The sequence below is a fragment of the Globicephala melas genome, chromosome 15 (assembly GCF_963455315.2).
Source record: "Globicephala melas chromosome 15, mGloMel1.2, whole genome shotgun sequence".
NCBI classification, from domain to species: Eukaryota; Metazoa; Chordata; class Mammalia; order Artiodactyla; family Delphinidae; genus Globicephala; species Globicephala melas.
The window spans coordinates 17,765,958-17,788,376 of NC_083328.1; the positions used below are offsets into that span (position 1 = coordinate 17,765,958).

Below are 22,419 nucleotides of genomic sequence, written 5' to 3' on the forward strand. Positions count from 1 at the left end.
AAAAATGTTTACCCGTGATAGTTAATTAATATTATTTTTTAAATAGGGCAGCACATTTTTGGAAACACAGTTATGGCCACAAGTCCACTGATGTAGGAAGCCAGAGACCCACATCCAAAATGTGTTGCTAATTTGCTGGGTGACTTGGGTGCATCTCTCGCTGCCTCTGGGCTTTCCTTTCGCCATGAACAAGAGGAGGAGAGTGATAAAAAATCACCCTGTAGGGTTGTAGTGTGGACTAGGTGAGAACTGTGAGCGCACCATGAAAAATGTGAAAGAACAATGAACGGTAACAAAATCTGGGGACGCAAATGGCGAAGCTGACAGGTAGGAGTTACTGCAGGGAAGAAAAACATGCGTTGCTTCCGGTCATTTTCTTGGTTAAGGTGAAGGGGCAGAGTTGTGAAGTTAGGCTCGCTGGATTTGAATGCTAGACACCACATTTGTGATCTTGGGCGAATTATTTACTTACTTTTGGTATATCATTTCCCCTACCTGGGAAGTGGCATTTATCATAGGGTCTACTTTCTGGAGTTACCATGAAAAATCAATGAGATAATTGCATGTTAGTGCTTAGATTCATGCCTGGAACATAGTAAGTGCTCAATAAATATTTATTAGCATTTGGGATTATTTATTAGCATTATTTAATGCATTAGCATTACTTATTAGCATTAATATTTATTAGCATTAGCATTTGAGGGTTCAGCCCCTGTGAATGCAGTTTTCTGTATTAAAAACTTTTTTCCTTTGAGTAAAGAACCGGATATTTTCTGGCCTTTGATCCTCAGACTGTTTCTCTCTTCAGAATCTGTTTTTCCAGCTCCCTGAATATTAGCCTATTTAATTCCCCACAGTACTTGGACCTGACACGTGAGGACCACCCCATCTCCCTTCCTCTCTCTTGAGTCACAGCCCCCATTTGTCCCTCTGTGTCCCACTCTGGACCTCAGTCTGCCCTCCCTGCTTCTCTGAGACTCTGTTACTTTCCTCATGTGAGACTTTGCCAGGGAAGGGGCTGCATCGCTGATTTCTTGTGCGTCAGTTTCTGAATTTTCTTCCTTGAAAAGGCCAAATTATCTGCTGAGGAGCCCCAGCCATCGGCCGACAACTCCATCCAGAGTGCTTGTGGTTGCCCTCAGTAGTTTAAAAACAACCCTCCCATCTGGCCCTTTCTGTTGAGTACTTGGGGTGGAGACGGGAAAAGCTTACCAAACCCATTTCCTCTTCCTCCTGGGGACACAGCTGGGTCACATTTCCCCTCCTCCCTTGCGTGTGGCCATGTGACTGAGTTCTGCCCAATGAAATGTGGGCAGAGCGATGGGAGCCACTTCCAGACCAGGTCCATCCCACCCTCTCCTGGGAGCCTGTCCAGTCTCCTTCCCCTTTTGCCAGCTTGAGACCGATGAACACGGTGACTGTGGGAGGCAGATCTGGAGATGGCAGAGCAGGAAGGAAGCTTGGAAGGAGGCTGAGTTCCGGGACACTCATGAGGGATTGGTAGACAGCCAGGAGCAGCTGCCTTGGACTGAGTATAAATGTCCCTTGTGCCAAGCCACTGATGTCTAAGGGGTGGTTCGTTAGAGGAATCATCCTGAGTCTAGAGAATCCACTTGCACTGCCCGAGATCCAGCAGTAATCCACTTTATCTTCAGTAGCCCCTCCAAGGGTCTTCCTCCCCCAGCTCTCTTTCCATATGGCTTCCAAAGCAATAATCCAAATAACAAAGGCTGACCACGGTCACGCACGCACGTCTCTGCTTGAAGAACCTTCACTGATGCCTACAAGATAAAGTTCAAGTCTTTTATTAGCTGGCCCTTCCTGCATCTTTTATTTTATCTCTTATTTGTCTCCTCAGTGAACCCTGCAAAATCTTAAAAAAAAACAGAGCACACTAAAATATGATTTCCATGCAACAGAGAGCATAGATATTACTTATTGCATAAAGAATTGGATACAGGCAATTACTATGACACAGGCAGGTGAGTTTGGATTTCACTGAGTTTAAGGAACAGTTGTGTTTGTAGAGGTCAGCGCATTCACACACCCAGACCCCGGCTGCCTTTGGGCCCACCTATTTATAACATTTTCCATTAACAAGTTTTACAAGAGATGGCATATGGAACACATGGAACCATGGTCACACATAAAGACGTCCGTGGGAGTGATACAGAGTGGGTGAGCCTAGTCACTGCTTACTGCTTTAGAAGAGAATCTTTAGGCATCCTTCTGCTGTTTTCCCATTACCTGCCCTCTGCTACAACCATTGCAAACACCCTTCTATTTGTCAAATGACCCAGTCCTTTTCACGCCATCGTGTCTCTGCGTGGGACACTTTCCCTGTCTTACCCTCCAGGAAATGCCCTAGTCATCCTTCAGAGCTCACTGAGGGCTCACTCTTTCTAGCTAAGCTTCTCCAACCTTCTGGCTCCCTTGCTCCTAAGGCAGGTTAGTCATGAATTCCTCTAGCTTAAAGCTCTTGGTGCAAGCTCTCCAGTTAGAACATTGTGCGGTAGTTATCTGGTTGTGTATCTGTTTTTCTCACTAGACAATGAGCTGGGAGGAGAAGAGTATTATTGTTTAAATAGCATATTTACATATACGAAATACATATAAATGCATACGTGTGTAAGTAGCAGGTACTCTACATGCACAGATTGACTCATAAGTAGGGGGAAGAGGGAGTCTGTATGTCCACATGCAATTCAGCCAAAGTGTTGGCCACAGGCTGGTGATGAGATCACTTATGTTTCCCCTCACCCCTTCTAGGAGGGCCATGGATGCGACATGAAAGAGGAAGAAAATGTATTCTGAGTGGTCCCAGAGGTCACAACTGGGACCAGTAGCTGGAATGATCTGGGGCCTAATGTCGGTTCCGTTAAAGATGACAATTTCCCCTCTTCACTAAAATACACTAAAAAAAATAAAAAAGCAACGAAGACATGTTTTAAACATCAGAGAAGTTCAGATAATAAAAGACATATACTATGTACCTACCAGCAAGTTGCATCAGATGTTGACATTTTGCCATATTTGCTTCAGGCCTCTTTGTTAAAGAAACAAATGTTACAGATAGCGTTAGAGGCCCCTCCCTCACCCCTCCCTCCCCCCTCTCAGAGGCCACCACTGCTTTGTGGTGGGTGTGTATCCGTCCCATGCACGTGTTTGTACTTTTACTAGAGGTAACAGACATTATCGTTAAATGAATATTTACACATATGAAAGATATGTAAATGAATAGATATGTGTGTATAGTATCATATTGTATGCACCAATATAGTGTTTTTTTAAGACATCCTTTCAGTTGCATGTAGATCTAAAGAATTTATTTGAATGACTGCAGACGACCACTACTGTACAGATAAGCCCTTTGCTGTTTGCCTACTTAGAGATATTCAGTTACATTTTTCACTGTGATAACCAGTTCTGAAAAGCACGTCTTTGTTTATGCTTCATCATGTGCACAAAATAACACATTCTCACCATAGAACTGGCTGCTTCCAGAGGTCAAGGGCTTCCAGTCCCTGGAGTTGATCACGGGGAAGCTTATCAAGGAATGTTATAAAGGGGTTTCCTTCACTGGTTTTTAAGTTGAATCTGATGATGTGTAAATTCCCTTATAACACTGAAGCTGGAGGTTTTCTTGAGTTTGGGAATGAAATATTAAATAAGCATGTCGTGGAGTTTTCTTTGAATTCTAGGGTCACAAGCCAAGTGCAGTAGAAGCTAATCATGGAACCAATGATTAGAAGGCCCTTTAGCAGCCCACCTCTTGGTGGGTGTCTCCATGTTGGAACTGTCATTATTCTAAGCAGTTTTCATTAAGTCATTCAACAAACATTTATTGAGCACCTATTATGTGCCGGGCACTAAGTGTTAGGCATATGTAGTGAAGAAAACAAGGTCTCTCGTGGAGTTTATGATTGCAGAGAAATATGTAATATAATGTTAGGTGCCTTTATGGGCTGAATTGGGTCCCCCCAAATTTATATTTTGAAGCCCTAAGCCCCAGTACCTCAGAAGAAGACTACATTCAGAGATGCAGTCTTTAAAGTGATTAAGTCAAAAGAGGCCATTGAGGTGGGTCTTAAGCCAATCTAACTGCTATCCTCATAAGAATAGGAAATTTGGACACACAAGGAGAGATGAGGGCACACGTGCACAGAGGAAAGGCCACATGAGAATACAGTGAGGAGGGGCCCAGGCCTCAGGAGAAACCAAATCTGCCGACACCTTGTTCTTGGACTTCTAATCTCCAGAACAGTGAGAGAACAAATTTCTGTTGTTGAAGCCACCCAGTCTGTGGGCTTTTGTTCCGGCAGCCTAAGCAAACGAATACAGCAGTTGCGGAGAAAAATAAAGCAGAAAAAAGAGATGGAAAATGAGGAGGCTGGTATTTTATGAGGACGGTCAAGAAAGCACTGCCCTCGGAAATATTTCATCAGATCCTGTGATGCTCTGCACTTTACAGATGAGGGAATGTGAGCTCAGAGAGGTTAAACGCCATCCACAAAGCCACACAGCTGGGAAGCAACAGGGATTCAAACCTCTGTCTTTTGATTCCATATTACTCTTGTGTTACACAGTGCTGTGCTGCTCCTGTTTTTTTATTTAAAGGGAAGACTAGCATAGAGATGATGCTTTACAGTTTATACATTATTTTCATCCATACTCTCACATCTGATCATCACAGCGAATTTATTTATGTAGGAAGATGATCTCCCTTCCTTCCCCTCTGCTCCCCTGCGCCCGCACCCCTCCGCTTTCTTATCATCTTTGTTTACTGAGGCTCAGAGAAGTTAAATGATTGGCCCAATCTCACAGCAGCAGAGTAAAAGAGTCAGAGCTAGAACTGAATTCTACTCCATTGATCTTTCCACTTTGTAAGAGAAAGTGTTTCCTCTTCAGACAAATCCTTGATCAGCTCCTGAAATTTACATCGAGCTACAGCCCTGTATTTACTCTCCTGAGAGATATCCCACCTGGACCCCCGGGTGATCGGCTGGGCCATTAGCCTCAGCACAGTAAGCCCATTTCTCGGAGGCATCAGCCCTTCTAGCTCCCACAGCCCACAACAAGACCCTGCATGGCCCATCAAGCCTCCCGCCGCAAATCAACCTAACTGCGGAGAGTTAATTCGTCTAACTATAAAGGGCATTCAATAAGTGTAAAACAAAACTAATTGGTTCTCTTCCATACAAATTTAATCATACCATAAAATGGGATCAATGCAAATAAAAACCATTGAGGAGGTTAAGTGTCGAGGATCCATAAAGGGGGAAAAGCTGTCCGTGCACATCATCCTAGGGATTGAAATCTGGGCGCGTAGTCACATGTGCATTAATCATCTCGCACGCGGCCAGAGTTGACAATAGCTGGGCTGTGTTGGAGGGACACTGCAAATGTCCTTCTTTTGTGCTGATGGTGCGGAGGAGATGATTTCCTCATTGATTGGGGGGCGCATTTGTTATCAGCTAATACATTCTGGATAATATTCATCAGCTGCCTGTTTCCTGCGTGTGCACGCCACACGTTGCCTGCAGGTGCTGCCCGAAGTGTTCTGGCGCTGACTGCCCTCATTGTAGATAAAGAGGCTGGGGTTTGTGGAATGTACTTCCTCAAGGGTTAAATAATGCAGAGGGGGAGGGGTGTGGAGACCTCTTCTGTGCACAATTTATTCGGCGGAGGGTGGGGGGAAGCTGGGAAGAATGGCGACTTCTAAAACATCAAATCCAATCCTTTGTTCTATTATCACCCCTTACTGGAGGGGCAAATGAAGGCATTTATACCACTCACCTTTGTTCGTCTATCAGATGGATTCTTGGCTCCTTTCCACCCTAGGTGGAATCACTGGAATTACCTGGAAGCTGAGCCCTGTTCAGACTCTGAGGGGAGCCTATCAGGACGGGTCCCTGGGGAAGGGCAGCCCTGCAGCCAGTCTTACTGCCATAGAGTATGTGCTCCAGACTTCTGCCCAGGGAGGTGCCTGTCTTTCTATTTTGCATTCTGATCAAAGCCCTTGCGAAGCTCACACCAAAGCAGACATTCCACTGGAACCACGACATTGCTACCTGTGAACTCTGAGAACCACCATGACCTGGAATGGACTAGGGCCACATGCCGTGTATCTGGACCTCTTTGATGTAGACCTTGTCGTGGTTGTGTGCTGAAGTCAACTTTCTCTTCCTTACCTCTCCTTCCTGCTTCTACTCCCCATTCCCCAAGGTGGCATAAACTGTGAATTGCCACTAAAATCCGTTCTCCTCTTCTCCCACAGCCACAGAATCACAGACGGACGTGGATGCCCAGCCAGGGACCGCAGTTCCAAGCCTCCCTTGCAATTAATTAGGTGTGGCCGTGACTGAGTTCTTTTCCAAGGGAAGGTAAACAGCTGTGATGTGAATGGTAAGGATCAGTGAGACCTTGGAAGTGTTTGAGAAGGAAATGTCACCATCAGCCTGGGCCCCTGAATCTCAGTGTGGAGCAGAACCCCTGCCCATGTGAAATACCTTCCCTAGACGCACAGTGTAGGGGAGAAACTTCTATTGTATTAAGGCTATTATATATTTGGGTCTATTTGTTACAGCACTTTTGCTGCTTCTAACCAATACATTCCATCATGCCTTATCTCTGTAGGCATGTCTAGTGTATGTCTTCAGGTCCTATGCAAACTAATTAGACCTACTATCTACTGAGATTTTAGTTCTTTGATCTCATCCATTCTTCACTTTCCCACTCCCAATGGAAATAGTTTTCTTTTTTTTGTTTTTTACCAACTTCAACATTAATACATGCTTATTGTGAAAACAGACAATGAAGACTTGCACAAAGATAAAGTTTCACTCACTATTATTATACCATCCAGAGGAAACTACCCTAAATCTTTTTCTTTAAACATACACATCTGCATAAAATATTTTTACTGAAGTATAATATACATGAAGAAAAGTTCACATATCGTGAATGGACAGCTTGATCAATTTTCATAAGGTGAATATACCCTTGTTACTGGCAAGCATATCAAGAAACAGAACATTCTTACACTCAAGGAATCCTCCTTTTTCCCTGATCCACTTGTTACCCCCAAAGGTAAACATGCTCTTTTTTAAAAACCAAAAATTTGACTAAACATTTTTTGCAAACTGATTTTTAAAAAGTTTTTAACATACCATACATTTCTTTCCATGTCAGTGTATATAGATGTGCATCAGAGTCATTAAAAATTAATAGTATGCCCTTTAATTAATGTATCATAAATGTTGTGCAGTTTGGTTAAAATGATGCTACAGTGAGAATTCTTGTATACACGTTTCTACATTCTTTTTTCCTCCTAAAGATGCAATCATAGAAGTTGACTTTCTGGATCAAAGGTGTAAACTCTTTAGGTATTTTGAAAACACATTTAACATTTTCTCAATAGAAATATTGTATCAATCAACATTCCTATTTTCCCATGCCCTGAAACATACTACACTTACATACCTTCCTCCTCATGTAGCAACATTTATTGGGCTGGAGATCTATTGTTTTTGGCTTCCTAGAACATTTCTACCCTTATTTCCCTTCTTCTGATCACAGTCCCTAACCCTCCTGGTGACTAGGGTGGTCATGTGACCCAGACCTGACTAATCATAGCACCCTTTTGTTGGAGTATAATTGCTTTACGGTGGTGTGTTAGTTTCTGCTTTATAACAAAGTGAATCAGCTATACATATACATATATCCCCATATCTCCTCCCTCTTGCATCTCCCTCCCACCCTCCCTATCCCACCCCTCTAGGTGGTCACAAAGCACCGAGCTGATCTCCCTGCATACCACCCTTTGGAATGAGCACATGATCCAAGGAGAGCCAATCAGAGTTCTTCCCTGGGATTTATATACAAACAATGGAAGAGAGACTTTTTTATCTGCCAGTTTTTCTAAGCTGGGACGATGTGAATTTGGGGCTGTCAGTGGCCATCTTCCCCACAATATAGAGAGGTTTTTGTTTGTTTTTTGGTTTGTGTTTAGAATGAAACTAGAGCTAAACAGAAATAAGACATAGGATATGAGAAAGTAGGAAAAGAGTGTTTGGATAAGACTGAACTCCTGAGGCTCTGGTTTTGTGGGAGTTGATCACAGGCACTACCTTGGAACCCTTCCCAGTTTTGTGAGGCAATGAATGACATTTTTGCTTAAGCTATTAATAGTTTAGATTGGGTTTCTGTTACTTACAACGGCAAGAGCTGTGGCTATTACACATTTCCATAGAAAGATTAGATGCAAAACAGGGAGGAGTAGTTTCTGACATGTGGATACCATTTGGGAAGAAAGATTAATTTAGTCACATCCAGTCTTAAAAAACCAGGGTTAGCCATTAACGAGCCTTCAACTGAGGAGGGAGTCTCTGCCTATATCACCCTAGTGATGATGTTTGAATTTTTTTGGTAAACTGTTATACAAATGTGAGGGTCTTTAAAGTATTTAGAACTTTGTCAGGAGGCACGATGTGTCAGAATTATGCCCGTCTTATAGGAGAGGATACTGTAGCTCCAAGCAGTATTGTTGACTAGTTCAAATGACTTTGAGGATGGATGAATAAGAGCCTGAGTCATTTCTGTATTTCTCAAGCAGAATGTCTTTGGAAGGGTCATCCCAACAGAATGAGCGCTCACATCCGGTTTTGCCTTCTTGTTCCCTCAGCAGATAAAGCTGTGGATGTAGAGGCACCTGCAGAGGTTGACATCGGGGGTCAGGAGGGAGGGGAAGGCCCAGCATATGTGGAGGGCCTGTGAAGTCTAGGCAAATAGTCTGTGTGTGGTGGTAGTGGTGGCAGTGGCGGCGTGTGTGTGCATTTGTGTAGTGATGGTTGGACATCCAGGGATGCACTAGAGAAGCATCCTGTCACTGGGAACCCACGTAGCTGGGAATCCAGGAGAACTCTGGTCCCTGCTGGGAATCTGGCAGGACAGGGAAGCATCCTTTCCCAGAAGTATTCTGAATAATTAGGGAGGTTTGCTAGGCTGGAGCTGAAGAGTGAGGAAAGGGAAAAGGCAGGTCTGAGTGTTTGGAGGATAGATTCCAAAATAGAAACACAATCTATGACCACATAGGTGACAGCCATCCCATATCAATTCTGAGACCCAGCATCCTGATCTCTAAAATGGGCATCCAAAACCTACCTCAGTTAATGGCAACTTACCAGTAACGGACTCAGAAACATGGGAGTCAGAACCTCTTCCTGTGGGGAGGGTGCTCAGGGGATGGGAATAATCACATATTAGCATGAACGTGGGAGCTCAGGTCTCAGGATTTCTCTCCACAAAACTTGTACACCCCAGGGCCTTTGTACTTGCTATCGTTGTTGCCTGAAACACCCTCCCTCCAACTCCTATTTATCTTTCAGATTTCAGTTTAAGTGCTATTTCCTTTACAAAGCCTTCTGCTCCCCACACTTGCCCCAGACCAGATTAAACTTCTACTAACCCCCAAAGCTTCTATTTTCATCATGTATCATTGTTTGTTTAATGATCCGCTCCCACAACCGTCCTTGGTTAGACTGAAAGTTTGTTGAGCATTATTTATGGCACGTAGTTGGCACTTAAAGTTTGTTGAACAACTGAAGGAATGAAGAGTTTGGGATACCTTCCTGAAGTCCATCAGGGATGGTGACTCTAGGTCAAGTTCAGGTGATGGCATCCTAGAAGGATTTGAATTCTTCCAGCCTCAAGATTGGAATTGGGGCTGGGTGAGCTCATAAATGAGGTGTGATATCTGGAGTCCTGACCCGCCTCCACAGCTGGGTAGACAGAGACAGACAATGAGGTGCACTAATCTTCTTCCTGGATTCTCTTTCTTCCAGAAGAGTTGAGAAAGGTCACACTTTGGGTCCTTATTGGTCCCCCCAAAGAAGCCCATCTTGTACATCAGTGGCTCCCCAGCCACTTACGCACTGCCGACTCTTTCTAGTCCTGGGTCTCTGCTTCTGATTCTCTCTTCTGCTTCTGGGAATCTGCTTCACCCTGAGCTGCTGGGGCTCTGCCTTCTTCCCTATGGTTTATCAGCGCAACACCTGTTGCCGTTCTACTCTTTCATTTGTCTGCTTTCAATAATTATTTAAGCTTTATTAGGTATTTATCAGGTAAACTGTCAGCTTCTGAAGTTTGCTTATTGTAGCCAGAGGTTGAGAAGGGCAATTTGTGTGCATCTCATAGCTCACACGGCAAATCCTCTCTCTGGATTGAAATTATGATATGAACATGATGTTTTATGAGATAATAGAAGAAAGGTTCCAAATTCTGGGGTTTGATAGATATTTTTTTCCTCTGAGATTTCCTGAGAAAGAAATACGTGTAAGCAGCTCAAGTGGCTGGGTATTGGCAAGGAGGGTGTGGAAATGTCCTCAGTATGGGGAGTCAAGAAGGAGCAGATGAATGCTCCAGCTCAGATGGCCTTTATTTAATTAATTAATTTATTTAATTTTCCAACAGTTTTTAATGAAAATTTTCAAACAGACTGAAAAGTAAAAAGATATACATATATATATATATATATATATACACACATATATATATACACATATAGGCTGCGTTGGGTCTTTGTTGCTGCACGCAGGCTTTCCCTAGTTGTGGTGAGCAGGGGCTACTCTTTGTTGTGGTGCACATGTTTTCATTGCAGTGGCTTCTCTTGTTGCCGAGCACAGGCTCTAGGTGCGTGGGCTTCAGTAGTTGTGGCACACGGGCTCAGTAGTTGTGGCACGCAGGCTCAGTAGTTGTAGCTCGTGGGCTCTAGAGCGCAAGCTCAGTAGTTGTGGCACACGGGCCCAGCCGCTCCGCGGCATGTGGGATCTTCCCGGACCAGGACTCGAACCCGTGTCCCCTGCACTGGCAGGCGGATTCTGAACCACTGCGCCACCTGGGAAGTCCAAAAAATAATTTTCAATGAATACTATATAATTATCACCTATATTCTACAATCAACATTTTAGAATACTTACTTTGTCATATATCTATCATCTATCCATCCATGAATCTTATTTTTGATGCATTTCAAAGTCTATTACAGACATCAATGTAATTCACCTTTAATTACTTTAGTATACATACCATTAACTAGAGTTTACTATTTGTTTACAGTTCTTTTTTTGGGGTGTTATTTACGTATAGTTAATGCACTTATCTTAAATATACCATTTGATGTGTTTTGACAAATGCACACGTCTGTATAACCCAAACCATCACTCCAGAAAGTCCCCTCATATCTCTTCCAGTCAATCTCTGCACCATCCCCATTCCCTGCAAAAGGTAAGCACTTTCTGATTTTTTATTTTTTTACCATAGAATTGTTTGCCAGTTCTAGGATTTTACATGTGGAAGCATAAGCCTGCAGTACATACTTTCTTGCATAACGCTTCTTTCACGTAGCGTGTTTTAAAGCCTCATCCATGCTGTGTGAGTCAGTAAATTATTCCTTTTGCTGGCTGAGTTGTAGTTCATTGAACCAATATCTCAGGTTTTGATTACTCATTCTCCTGCTGATGGGCACCAAGACTGTTTTCAGTTTTGGGAAATTATTAACAAAGCTTACATAAACATTCTATACAATAGTTCTTGGGCACATATGCTTTCATTTCATTTGGGTAAACATCCAGGGATGAAATTACTGAGTCATGGGTTAGATGCATGTTTAGTTTTATGAAAAACTGCCAGAACTTTCCAAAGTAATTGTACCTTTTTTCATTCCCATCAGCAACATCTGAGAATCCCAGTTGCACATCCTCATCAACAGTGGTGCCGTCAGTCATTTTAATTTTAGCCATTCACATGGGTGTGCAGTAGTTCTAATTTCATTTCCCGAATGACTAATGAGGTTGAGCATCTTTTTTCATATGATTATTGGCCATTCATTAATCTTCCTTCGTTAAATGTCTGTGCAGATCTTTGCCCATTTTTATTGAATTGTCTGTCTTTTTATTATTGAGTTGCAGGAATGATTTATATATTCTGGACACTAGTCCTTTGTCAGATATATGTTTTGAAGATCTTTTCCTCAATCTGTGGCTTGCCTATTTGCTTTCTCAATAGTGCTTTTTGATGAGCAGTTTTTAATTTTTATGAAGTCTGATTTAACCATGTTTTCTTTTATGGTTATTGTCTTCCTTAATTCTGTCTAAGAAATCCTGGCTACCTCCAAGTCACAAAGATAGTTTCCCAGTTTCTTCTAGAAGCTTCTAGAATTTATGATCCATATCAAATTAATTTTTGTATATGTGTAAGGCAAGGGCCTAAATTCACTTTTCCATGTTAGTATCCAGTTCTTCCAGCGCCTTTTGCTGGAAAGACTTTCCTTTTCTCCATTACAATGACTTGGTGCCTTTGGTGAAAATCAAATGTTTATAGATATATGAGTCTATTTCCAGACTCTCTATTCTGTCCCACCGATCTATTGGGGGATCCTTACGTCAGTTCATACAGTTTGGATTAATGTAGCTTTTATAATAAGTCTTGGAGACAAGTACCATAAGCCCTCCAACTTTGTTCTTTTTTAAAGGGTTGCTTTGGATATTCTAAGTTCTTTGCATTTTCATATAAAATTAGCATGTCAATTTCTTTAAAAAAATCTGTTGGGATTATGATTGGGATTTCAGTAAATCTAAGGGGAGAATCTAATTTGGGAAGACTTGTCATCAATTTTGAGTCTTCCAATTCATGAATATGGGCTATCACTCCAGTTATTTAGATCTTCTTCTTCTTTTCTTATTTTTTTTAACAGTTTAACTCATTTATTTCACCATCAGATGGGCTTTAAATTCATGAGGTGGAGTACAAGCCAAGTTAAATACCACTGAGCTCTCTAGCTCCTTGAACTCTGCTGAAGTGGACGATTAATCTGGCTGTAGAGCACCAAAGGGGTTGCAACAGTGTAGGTGAGCAGTAATGTCCTGAACCAGAACAGAGGCAGTGGAATGGATTCAGAGGGCAGAGTGTTTGAAGGGGGTAAAAACCACAGGGCTATAGTAGCGTAATAGGAGTTGTACAATCCTTTTTATTTGTGTTTCTGGTTGATACAGCAAAAAGAGGTAGATACTTTTATACCATAGTTTTCATAGGCAGAAACCGAAGCTCCAAAAAGTCACAGATTAGGACATCTATTGTTTTTGCTAGACTGGCATCCACTCTACACACATTTTGGGTAACCGAAGCCAGGTTTTCTTTTGGGGAAATCACCCATCCTCCATTTTCAGTTCATGAAATTGGGGTAAGATTGATGAATCCTCCAGCTCTAGAAGTGGGCATACGACCAGGTTTGGCTGATAGGTACAGATTAGTCCCCTGACCAGGGTCACTTTTCATGTGTGGAATGGCCCCCTGACCTAGACCAGCGCAATGCCACTAAGTTCTGGAGCTTTGCTTAGGAAGATTGTGGGAGAGAAACCCTTTCTCTGATGGGGCTTGAAACAGTGAGGTTGTAATATGTGTAAGACTGGGGCTGTTGGGGGCTTCCACAGGGGAGGGGTGCCTAAACTGAAGCCAGTGAAGAGGAAAAGAGAATTAAGAAGAGATGGAGATCTAATGACATCTAGGCCTGGACCTAACCATTCCTCAAGAGCCCACATCTGTACCTTTCAGTTACATGAAACAGAAAGAGCTTATATTATCATCATTATTATTACTGTTATTATTTCCTTATATCATTTTTTTATTGGAGTATGATTGCTTTACAATGTTGTATTAGTTTCTGCTGCACAGCGAAGTGAATCAGCCATACGCATACACACATCCTCTCCCTCTTGGACCTCCCCAGCCCCCATCTCACCCAACTAGGCCATCACAGAACACTGAGTTGATCTCCCTGTGCTATACAGCAGGTTCCCACTAGCTATCTGTTTTACACATGGTAATGTATTTATGTCAAGTCTAATCTCCCAGTTCATCTCACCCTTCCCATCCCCCCCATGTCCACATGTCCATTCTCTACATCTGCCTTTGTATTCCTGCCCAGCAAATAGGTTCATTTGTACCATTTTTCTAGATTCCACATATATGCATTAACATACGATACTTGTTTTTCTCTTTCCGACTTACTTCACTCTGTATGACAGACTCTAGGTCCATCCACATCTCTACAAATGACCCAATTTCATTTATTTTTATGGCTGAGTAATATTCCATTATATGTATGTACCACATCTTTATCCATTCATCTGTCGATGGGCATTTAGGTTGCTTCCATTGTCCTGGCTATTGTAAACAGTGCTGCAGTGAACATTGGGGTGCATGTGTCTTTTTGAATTATGTCAGAATGGCCATCATCAGAAAATCTACAAACAATAAATGCTGGAGAGGGTGTGGAGAAAAGGGAACCCTCTTGCACTGTTGGTGGGAATGTAAATTCTCCATATCACTATGGAGAACAGTATGGAGCTTCCTTAAAAAACTAAAAATAGAACTACCATACGACCCAGCAATCCCACTACTGGGCATATACCCTGAGAAAACCATAATTCAAAAGGACACAAGTACCCTTATATCATTTTAAGTAGTATTTTCTGTCACTTAACCAAGAGCCTTGATCAATACAGTCCTTCAGCTAGAGCAGTGGGAATGGAGGGAATGGTGACAATGATGATTTGTGGGAGCCTTCAGATCTGAAAGTCTGCACTGTCCCCACTGTGTATGTTGAGGGGGAAACATGGAGAAAAAGACACAACAAAGAACCTCACGCTGATCACAGAAGTCACCTGGAAACCAGGGCTCAAGGCAGGGCACCTGGGACCAAATCCTGGCTCAGCAGCTCATCTCTGAGTGACCAAGTCTTCAACCTCCCTGGGCCTCAGAGCCACATCTTTACTTGGGGACATTGATTTATGGTTCTTTTTTTTTTTTTTTTTTTTTTTTTGGTGAGAATCAGAAATTACAACCATGCTTTGTAATGATAAGATCTGTGAACATGCTACTGATACTGTTACTACTTTTATTACGACTCCCCATCGCTGGGTATCACAGAGAGGCCAAATGCCTGCCTGTCCCAGGTATCAAATTCAAGCAGCAGATAGGTTACTAGGATTTATGGTCTTCAGGAATCTTGATGAAGGGAGTATATATCTCTGAGGTAGTGACTATGAGCCTGGAGCCTGGTGTTTGAATGTATGTTAACCCGCTAGGTGCCGCTGCAGCTGTGCTTGGTTGATTGACTATCTGCATTTTACCACTTGAGAGATGCAGATCATTATTCAAGACCACACACGGGACCAGGGGCAGACCTGGGTCTAGAGTCAGTTCCGTTGGACTCTAGAGATCCCATCTTTCCACTAAGGGGTTCTGCCTCAGGATTCAGAAAAGTAGTAGGAAGTTGACAGAAAGAAAGAAAAAGATCTGGAATGAGAGATTGTCCTAAATCTGGCCTTAACGGAAAAAGACAAAGTATGGCTGTGAAATCCTCAAGTGGGTAGAAGGCCTGGTTTGATCAGGTGGATTGACCTCCTAGAATCTTGACTTTGTTAAAGCCCATTCATTTATTTATTCATTCAATTATTTATGGAACATATATTGAACATCTACTACGTGCAAGACCTTGGACTAAGCTTGTGAAGATGAGTTAGTCATTGTCTCTTCCCTCAAGGAACTCCATCTGCTAGGGGATGTATTCCTGCAAATACCTTACTCTAGTACAATGTCATAAGTTCTAAATAGGGCTGTGACCAAGATGTACATCATAGGGACTGAGTAATAGAAACTAATCTGAAATGAAATCTTGAAAAGCTTTTAAACAGGAGGAGGGGCATCTGAGCTGGGTTTTGAAGAATACATAGGAGTTCGTCATATGCACAAGGTGAGGGAACGTGCATACCTGAAAGAGGGAACAGCCTGAGGAAAGGTAGAGAGACACACATGGTTGGAGAATAAGTAGTTGTTGGATCTGGTTGGAGCATGGGAGGTGGGGTGTGTAGGAGATGAGCTTGGAGAATTCGGCAGGGCCAAAGGACGAGTAAACACTAAGATGGGGTCTGGATATTATCCTGGGTGTGATGTGTAGCCTTTGAAGGAGTTTAATCCTGGAAGTAACAAGGATAAATCTGAATTTGCAAAGCTGGCCCTTGCTGCTCTTGGAGGATGGATTAGAGGCTGCCAAGCTTGGGGTAGGGAGGTCACAGAGGGGGCCACTGAACTCAACAAGGGCAGTAACCCCATGGACTTGAGTTAGGACTTGAGTTAGTGTTTGAGAAGCCGCTAAATGCAAGATTTGAGGCCCAAAGGGCCTTTCACAGCAGACCTCTCTGCTTGTACACTTCCAGTCTCACTACTTTATAGCTTCCTTCTATCTCTGAGTGTCCCAGAGACCATTCTGAAAGGTGTGGTTCCCCTTTCCCCCATTCCTATCTACGGGCTCCTGGAAGGAAGAGATAGAACATCTAACTGAAGGAGGCTGAGAAGACTAGCCAGAGAGGGCTCCCTCCTGCAAGAAGGCTGTGAAGATAGGGGCAGTTTCAGTGGACCCCAACTCAAGTCGAGGAAAGGAAATCCAAGACTCGATTATCCTTACCTGCATGGAGAGCTGGAAGAGAAGAGACCGAAGGCCAGATTCCTTCTGCCTTGGAATTCTCTTTGGATTCAGAACAAAACACATGACCAAGCGACATCCAGATAAGACCTCAGACCATCTAGGCCAGGGGCCAGTAAATATTTTTTTCAAGGGCCGGATAGTAAATACTTTAGACGTTGCTGGACCTAAAGTCTCTGTTGCGATTACTCAGTTCTGCTCTTGCAGCGTGAAAGCAGCCACAGAAGACACATAAATGAATGAGCTGGCTGTGTTCTAATCACACTGCATTTATAGAAACATGGGGTGGCCCTATAAGCTATACAGTTGTGCCGAGAACAGGAACACTTTGGAGGCTTAGCCCAAGTCATCTTTCTGCCTTAAGCCTGGTGGGCTCCGTCAAGCCCCAGGGGAACCTCTCGCTCCATGGTTCCCCCTCCCATTAAAGCTGTCCGCAATTTTCCCAGCATGTCTACTCCGTTTCTATGGCTGGCCTCAGTCCCTGATGAGCAAGTTCTTTTCCCCATGGGTCGGTGGGGGTGGGGGGCTAATTTCCTACCTTACTCCTCAACCATTTGCTTAGAACTTTGGAACCTAGAACCACAGGTTGGGTACTGATTGCCCAACATCAGGTGCCGTATTGTCTGGATCATCCAGAAATCCTGCCTCATCTGAGCAGACCCTTTTGACAGCATCATATGTGCAAACGCTACATGGGACTCTGGTTTCGGCTTTCCATAGGCAGGTCAGGGACGCCAGGTGGATCCTGTTCTGTTCTCCTCTGAGTCTTCCACTTAGAGACCTCTCCCTCCTGTCGGAGGCCAGGCTGCCAGGTTGGGGGCTGGGTTGGGAGTCACCAGTCTGGTAGGCGACTGGGGGTAGGAGAAAGAGCAGATGGGAGGAGAAATCAGGAGCTCCTGGTCCAACTGAGGCGTATAAATGTCCTGGCTGCTGTGAAGTGTTTTAAATGTTTTGACAATCCCCAATCCATCAGAGCCTTTAATTGGGTTTTGACTGAGTTGTTCTATATGTAAATACCAGTTACTGGTGAGGTTGTTTATAGCCAAACTGTCTGTTTATGCAAATTATGTTCCAAGATCGCAGTGGTTTCATTGCAGGATAAAAACATTCCCTTTATTTAATGCCAAAATCGCTCCCTCCTTGGGCTGGGGTTTGTTTTCCTCTTTGACTTTTAAATACAGCACAGCAATTTGGTAAGCGGGAGGAGGGGATACGGTTCCCAGCTGGCTGAGGCCACAAGGCCTCCCAAAGAGGCAGGCAGTGAAGCTGGCAACTTGGCTTTCACAGATTCACGGTGTGCTCTCAGCTCTCTCGGCCCAGCATCCCCCCAAGGTAGGTGTAGGCCCTCGTTGCCCCTCAAAGCAGCCGTGTTTGGGCAGTTCTTACGACTGTAAAGCTGTCCTTGATAACGATTTGGAATTTGCCCTCTTGAAACTGACCCTCCCTTTTCACCAGTCTTCCAGGATTACCTAACTCCTCATTGCTCACCTGGAAGATTAGAATAGCCTCTCTCTTCCCTTGGATAATCCCCTCAAAGCCCAGAGTGGACTTTTGGGAACACAGATCTTTCCTGTCTCTCTGCCTTTTGCCCTCAAGATAAAACCCATGGTCTTTCAGATGGTCTATCTGATGCTCTGTGATCAGGACACATCTTTCATATCCTCGAACCCTAAACTCCAGCTTTACTGAGTCGCCTCAAGGCTTTTATCCCTGGCCTCTCAATTGCTGTCGAGGAAATAAAATGTCAGACTGGTGCCTCAGCACATTGGTTCATATCAGTATTTAGCAAGTATACCAAATTTAACCCTGGTGATACGGCAGTGACCAACACAGGGAGTGGCTCTGCCCTCATGGAATTTATCTGCTCGTGGAGCGCATGTACAAATTTCTGGCTTCCAGTCTCAGCTGGTGAACGCTTCCTCCTGCAGGACCACACTCAACACAAGTTCAAGCCTTTCCTCTTAACGAGCTCACCGCCACCATTTTCCCCTCCCTCAGCAAACTAACCATTCTTCTGTTTTGCAAAGAAAATTATAGTCAGGAGGAAAAACTCCCTCATCATCCTTTTCTTCTCCACCTGAACCCCACACCTTCTTCCATCATTCCTTTTGCATCATTGCATTTGTCCGTATAGCTCCTCATGCGTGGAGCCTGGATATTTCCTTCTTATCTTTCAAGATTCACTCAGCATATATTCAAATTGATGACATTAATTTAAAGATGACAGATGATGTGGAGTTGCTTAAATAGCTTTTCATTGGCAATGTGAATATGGTATTGACAGTTTTAGGGAAAGGTTTTTTGAGTGTATTGTCAGTGTTATGATGGAAAAAATCTTTTCAAATTCTGACAACTGCAAAATTCTTTTATCTGCATCATGATAGTTAAGACTATGAACTTGAGAAGCCAACATGAATGGGTTAAAATTCTGTTCCTACCATTTATTAGCTAGGGACTCAGGCAAGTTATTAATATCCCTGTGCCCACAGCTTCCTTATTTACAAAATGGGATGATAATAGATACATCACAGTGTTGCTATCATGATTAAATTATCTTATAAAAGTAAACTTTTATGAGCGTTTGATGTTTTCATGGGTACTATACGAGAGGAAACATCACTTAGGATAAAACGTTTTTTATTAATCCATCTCTTTTTGTAGATTTTTCATTAGCCAGGACCACTTAAGGAAACACAACTTTAAACCATAGTGATCCTTATACAAGCATGAACTCAGGCATTAACATTTTATGACAGCACCTCTAGATGAGATGGGCTCATCTCTCAGGGGATCTGGTGTCTGCAATTTTGCCTTGTAGTCACCAGATGGAACTACTATTAGTTGAACCAGCTGGACCTTAAGAGTCAAGAAGTTGAGAAAGCTAAGGTTAATAGAATTTCTCCAAGAATAATAACCCACAGGCAAGTTTGCTTATTATAAAATGAAATAAACTCCTTCCTTAAAACTTTGCTTAAAAAAGATTCTTTCAGACTTTACTTGTCTATTAATATGTCTTCATTTATCACTAGACTGGGAAGTCCACTAAAGGTAGGAATCATGTGTTTTCATTCCTGTTTCTTTACTGCTTAGTAAAAAGCCTGGCAAATCTTTGGTCTCATTAGATATTTGTGGAATGAATGAATAAATGAATGAATGAGTGAGTGTCAAATGGGCTCTTGTCTAAATCATTCAGGGCTTCAAACTTTGGTCAAGGCAAATGAATTCTCTATCTAGAGGTATAGCAGGAAAGCCCATTCTGAAATGGCCACCCCTATTTTGATCTCATCATCTTGGTGGAATTTACTGCTTTCTGACATTGTCTTATTTATTTATGTGCTTATGTGCTATCATCCATCCCCTGTACTAGAATGGAACTCCACAGGGTCAGAATCTTGTTCACACCTGAATCTCTAAGAACTAGCTCAGTGCCTAACACACTGTTGATGCCAGATACATGTTTGTTCAATGAATAAATGGCCTTGCTTTGATAGTGGGCAGCCTGCAGAGGGCCTTGAACACTGAGCTACTCTACAAGACAAATTATGGGCGGAGGGGGAGAAAGAATGTTCGGGACAAACAGCATGGCTGGGTCTGGGTCAGGGCAGGCAGAGGCATCTTGAGGGGAGAAGACAGATCTTTGTGTGCCCATTCCTTATTTGAAAATTTTGGAGGAGAAGAGCTGGTAAGCCCATTGTAAAAAGTCTAATGTGTGGGTTGGCCCCCCAGCAGGTACTCATGACGTTTGTAGTGCTAATGAAAGAAGGCAAATAATAACAGTCACAACAATCATTGAGGCTTACTTTGGTTTACACACTATTTTAAGTACCTTGTTACATTAATCTCTGCTTCTTTGCTTTGACCTTCTCAGGTGCATACCATTATTAAATCCATTTTGCTGATAAGAAAGAGAGGGTACATATGCATGCAATAACTTGTCTAAAGTCACAGAGATAGAAAAGGGCAGGCTTGGACTCCAGTCCCTGCGCCTTTAACCGCCATGTACACCAATAAACCCCACATCATTCTGCCTCCTCCTGTCAGCAGCCAACACCCCTACTTTCCCCTTCTGGGCTTGTTTTACTTTACCTGTTACTCATCACACTCCAGCCAGCTTATTTGCCTTTTGTGTTTTGAACTCAAGTTTATTCTTGCTTCAGGGTTTTTGAAATTGTTATTACATTTGGCTTTAAACTGTGCTGTGTTTGACCTGATGATGTTTTTATCATTAAGAGATTCCACATAGAAATCTGAATATCCAGGTTAACTTAAAAAAGGAATCACAGGGACTTCCCTGGTGGCACAGTGGTTAAGAATCCGCCTGCCAATGCAGGGGACATGGGTTTGATCCCTGGTCCAGGAAGATCCCACATGCCATGTAGCAACTAAGCCCATGCACCACAACTACTGAACCTGTGCTCTAGAGCCCGCGAGCCACAACTACTGAGCCCGTGTGTCACAACTACTGAAGACCACACACCTAGAGCCTGTGCTCCACAACAAGAGAAACCACCACAATGAGAAGTCCGTGTACCACAACAAAGAGTAGCCCCTGCTCACCACAACTAGAGAAAGCCCACACACAGCAAAGAAGACCCAACACAGCCGAAAAAACGAAAACCAAAACCAAAAAACCCCCAAACAAACAAAAACACAGTATGTGGCAACACAGATCCTGCATTTCCATATGGCAACCGTTAACTGATACTAGGCCACTTAAGATGAAACAAGCACTTCACTGAACCACAGTTGCCACCCTTCCCTATTGCTCCACCCAGGCTCCTTTGCTAGTTTTTACTTTCCTGACCTCTGTAGGCATCCAATGTTTTGAGTCCTGCTTTACATCTAGTTCATCTACTGTGTCAGAGACCTGAAGATATAGAGAAGACTCTTTCCCGAAGCTGCCAGTTTTACATAAGATCTCTGATGCATTTCTATCTCCCTTGGGGGCTCAGAGGCAAAAAAAAAAAAATAGTATCTTAGAATCTTGTTAACATTCACATTCTACTTCAGTAGGTCTGGGATGAAGCCTGAGGTTCTGCATTTTAAGGAGCTCCATGGTGGTACCAGTGCTGCTGGAAAAACAAAGATTAAAAGAAATGTGATACTTCTTGGGCTTCCCTGGTGGCGCAGGGGTTGAGAGTCCGCCTGCCGATGCAGGGGACACGGGTTTGTGCCCCAGTCCGGGAGGATCCCACATGCCGCGGAGCGGCTGGGCCCGTGAGCCATGGCCGCTGAGCCTGCGCGTCCGGAGCCTGTGCTCCGCAATGGAAGAGGCCACAACAGTGAGAGGCCCACATACCGAAAAAAAAAAAAAAAAGAAATATAATATTTCTTATTTTTAACCCATTTTTAAAAGTTGAAAAAAAATCCTTGCTGCTTCCTTTTTCATTTTTTGATTGTGAAATAAATTTTACTAAATAGTTATAATTGCAGACACTAGAAGTCTCAAGTTAAATGCTGCAAGGGCCTGAGAGGTTACCTGATGCAACAGAGAAAGGCCCAGAGGCCCAAAGAAGGGATGGGCTCAAGACCACACAGGAAGTCAGAGTCAGGCTTCAGACCATGCTCTTTGATTCTCTGCCCACAAATCAGACTGCAGGATCAGAGAGGAAGCTGGGAGCAGTGCATCTGTCCCTGAAGTGGGTGCAAGGCCCCCAGGATGCCTTCATGAACAATGCACAGTAATTCCCCTGTGCCCACCCTTGTGTTCATCAGGGAGGTCACCATTATCTTTACGCTCTGCCTGGAGGCGAACTGTCCAGGTAGCCTCGTTAAGAAGTTATGTTTAAAAGCTGGACTAAAGCTGTAGGTCATCGATAATCTACTAACTGGTTAAGAGTGTATATCTTAAGGCATCTGGAAATTACAGGGATAGTTCA

At 43.2% G+C, this 22,419-nt stretch overlaps 1 long non-coding RNA gene across 1 annotated transcript in view; it reads left to right on the forward strand.

Annotated features, from left to right (window-relative positions):
• LOC132593502 (uncharacterized) overlaps window positions 1-22,419 on the forward strand; it is a 197,487-nt gene that overhangs the window by 157,721 nt on the left and 17,347 nt on the right. The window contains exon 5 of the long non-coding RNA XR_009559109.1: window positions 6,278-6,405. This is a non-coding gene — a long non-coding RNA (uncharacterized lncRNA). The remainder of the gene's footprint in view (window positions 1-6,277; window positions 6,406-22,419) is intronic.